This window comes from Triticum dicoccoides, chromosome 6A, assembly GCF_002162155.2.
Source record: "Triticum dicoccoides isolate Atlit2015 ecotype Zavitan chromosome 6A, WEW_v2.0, whole genome shotgun sequence".
Taxonomy (NCBI): domain Eukaryota; kingdom Viridiplantae; phylum Streptophyta; class Magnoliopsida; order Poales; family Poaceae; genus Triticum; species Triticum dicoccoides.
This window is the reverse complement of record NC_041390.1, coordinates 28,442,899-28,446,713: the sequence shown is the minus strand read 5'-3', so window position 1 is coordinate 28,446,713 and position 3,815 is coordinate 28,442,899.

Genomic DNA, 3,815 nt, shown 5'->3' with positions numbered 1-3,815 from the left:
GGACTGTTCAACTCACTCACCCTTCGGGCAAGATAGTCAATGTCTTGACCCGATTAGCCAAGCGACAATTATATTCTCTTAACGCCAGCCCTTTGCCAGACCTTGAGGACATTCCGGTAGTCCGTGACTTCCCGGATGTCTTTCCAGAGGAATTGCCAGGTGTTCCACCTGACAGGGATGTTGAGTTCGTAATAGACCTCATTCCAGGAACCGTTCCGATTGCTACAAGACCTTATAAGATGGCACCCCTAGAACTAGCCGAGCTTAAGAAACAACTCGATGAGTCCTTGAAAAAGGGTTTCATCCGCCCTAGTGCATCTCCGTGGGCTTGCCCCATCCTATTCGTCAAGAAGAAGGATGGTACGGACCGGATGGTTGTAGATTACCGACCTGTCAATTTGGTCACAATCAAGAACAAATATCCACTTCCCAGGATCAACGACCTGTATGATCAGCTCGCTGGATCCTCAGTCTTCTCCAAGATGGATTTGAGGTTGGGCTACCATCAAATCAAAATCAGAAATGGGGACATTCCTAAAATGGCCTTTGTTACTCGTTATGGCCAATACGAGTACACCGTCATGTCCTTCGGTTTAACCAACGCTCCAGCCACCTTTTCTCGGTTAATGAACTCAATCTTCATGGAGTATTTGGATAAATTCGTCGTGGTTTACCTCGATGATATACTCATCTACTCCAAGAACGAGGAAGAACATGCCGAACATCTAAGGCTAGTGTTGCAGAAACTTCGAGAGCATCGCCTTTATGCCAAATTTTCTAAATGTGAATTCTGGTTGCTAGAAGTGACCTATCTGGGTCATGTAATATCTGGTAAAGGTATTGCTGTTAACCCTGAGAGAGTTCAAGCCGTCCTTAATTGGACTCCACCTGAATCGGTCAAGCAAGTTCGGAGTTTTCTAGGCTTAGCGAGCTATTGCCGTCGCTTTGTCGAGAACTTCTCCAAGGTTGCTAAACCTCTAACCGAACTCCTCAAGAAAGATAAGAAGTTCGAGCGGACTCCACAATGTGAGCACAGCTTTCAGGAACTGAAAAGACGCCTGACTTCTGCTCCCGTACTGGTACCGCCAGACTTCTCCAAAGACTTTGTTATCTACTGCGACGCCTCGCGACAAGGACTAGGTTGCATCCTTATGCAAGATCGACATGTAATTACCTACGCTTCACGGCAATTGCACCCACATGAGGAGAATTATCCTACTCATGATCTAGAGCTTGCAGCCGTAGTCTATGCACTTAAGACCTGGCGACATTACCTCCTCGGTAATCGTTGCGAAATATTCACTGATCACCAAAGCCTGAAGTACATTTTCACCCAACCGGATCTGAATCTCAGGCAAAGACGTTGGGTTGAATTGATCACAGACTTCGACCTAGGAATAACCTACACCCCAGGGAAAGCCAACGTCATGGCTGATGCGCTAAGTCGTAAATCTTATTGTAACAACCTGATGTTACAACAAAGTCAACCGCTTCTCCATGAGGAATTTCGGAAGCTTAACCTTCACATTGTACCTCAAGGTTTTCTTTCCACCTTGGTGGCAAAACCTACCCTTACGGATCAGATTATCAAAGCACAGAAGGTAGATCCGGGAATCTCCCGCATCAAGAGAAACATTCAGAAAGGAATTGCGAATTGCTTCTCCATTAATGATCAAGGGGTCGTATACTTCGGGACTCGACTAGTGGTTCCCAAAGTGCGAAACCTGAGGCGTTTGATCCTTAAGGAAGCTCATGAATCTCCTCTCACCATTCATCCCGGTAGTACTAAGATGTATCAGGACCTACGCCAGAGGTTCTGGTGGACTAGGATGAAGAGAGAAATTGCTCAGTATATTGCAAATTGCGACGTCTGTCGTCGTGTTAAAGCAGAGCACCAACGGCCTGCTGGCACTCTTCAACCCTTAGCTATTCCTGAATGGAAATGGGATAAAATTGGTATGGATTTCATTACCGGTTTTCCCAGGACCAAGAGAGGGGATAATGTTATCTTCGTCGTTGTCGATCGTCTTTCCAAAGTAGCCCATTTCCTACCTGTTCGTGAGAGTATAACCGCTAGTCAGCTGGCAGACTTATACATCTCCCGAATAGTGTCCCTCCATGGTGTTCCTTTGGAAATTAACTCGGATCGAGGAAGTCTTTTCACCTCTCGATTTTGGGAAAGTTTCCAAAATGCTATGGGAACCCGTCTCTCCTTTAGCACCGCCTTCCACCCTCAGTCGAGTGGTCAAGTGGAACGCGTCAACCAGATTCTAGAAGACATGCTTCGAGCCTCTGTTATCTCTTTCGGAATGGATTGGGAGAAGTGCCTTCCATTTGCCGAATTCGCTTATAACAACAGCTATCAATCTAGCTTGGGTAAAGCCCCTTTTGAAGTTCTCTATGGACGACGGTGTCGAACACCCCTTAACTGGTCAGAGACCGGGGAAAGACAATTCTTTGGCCCGGATATGATTCAGGAAGCAGAAGAACAAGTTCGTATCGTTCGTGAAAAGTTGAAAACAGCCCAATCTCGTCAAAAGAGTCAATATGACCGAAAACATAAGGCTATGACTTTTGAGGTTGACGAGAAAGCTTATCTTCGGGTCACCCCTCTGAAGGGAACCCATCGTTTCGGTATCAAAGGCAAATTGGCTCCTCGTTACATTGGACCTTTTCGCATTCTTGCCAAACGAGGAGAAGTTGCCTACCAGTTGGAACTACCTCCGCACCTCTCCAGCGTCCACGATGTCTTCCACGTTTCTCAGCTCAGGCGTTGCTTCTCGGATCCTATCCGTGGAGTGGACCACGAAACGCTTGATCTCCAGGATAATCTTACATATCGAGAGTACCCCATTCGTATCCTCGATCAGGCCGAGCGTACCACTCGACGTCAGAACATCAAGTTCCTCAAAGTTCAGTGGTCGCACCATTCTGAGGATGAAGCAACTTGGGAAAGGGAGGATCGTCTTCGACTTGAGTATCCCGCCTTCTTCCCGGAGGAACCCAAATCTCGGGACGAGATTCTTTTGAGTGGGGGTGAGTTGTCACACCCTAGCTAGTCATGCATTAGAGTGTTGCATCATGTTTACTCTTTCATCAGAAACTTGAAATGGGGATCTGTGAAACCCTCAGAATCATTTTGAAAATGACCCAAATAAAAATTTCTCCAAAAGGGTCCAAGAAAATGCTCATGTTGCTCTCTGAAAATATTGGGCAGAGATAAAAATCAATCCAATATTTTTAAGAGCTCATAGGTATTTATTTTGGGCATTTGGAATTAATACATAAATATTTATATTGGAAATATATTAATTATATATATTAATATATGTCCAAATATTATGCCATTTATAAAGGAGCTCTGGAATAATATATCTAGCTCCTGCAAAAATTGGCATAAGTTAAATAAATGATTTAATATATTATTTAAATCGAAACAAATGTCAGAAATTAGAAAACAGAAAAATAAATAAAGGGAGAAACTTACCTGGGCTCCTCCCTGTGCAGCCCAGCCAGCTGGCCGGCCCAGCCCGCCTCCCTCCTCTGTCGTCTTCGTCCTCGACAGAGGGAGTGGAGTGTGGCCGGCGCGCGCGCGCGCCACCGCGCCACGCCACCTCTCTCCCTGCCTGCCTGCCCACCCCTCCTCGCTCGATGCCCCGGACGACGCCACGCCTCCCCCCCTGCTCTCTCTCACTCTCCCCTCCTCTCCCTCGCTCTCTCTCTCACACGGCCGAACACCACCGTCGCCGCCGTTCGCCATAGCAGCTGTCTCCGGCCACCCCTCGCTCCCCCGACTAGCTCAGCGGCTCCGCCTC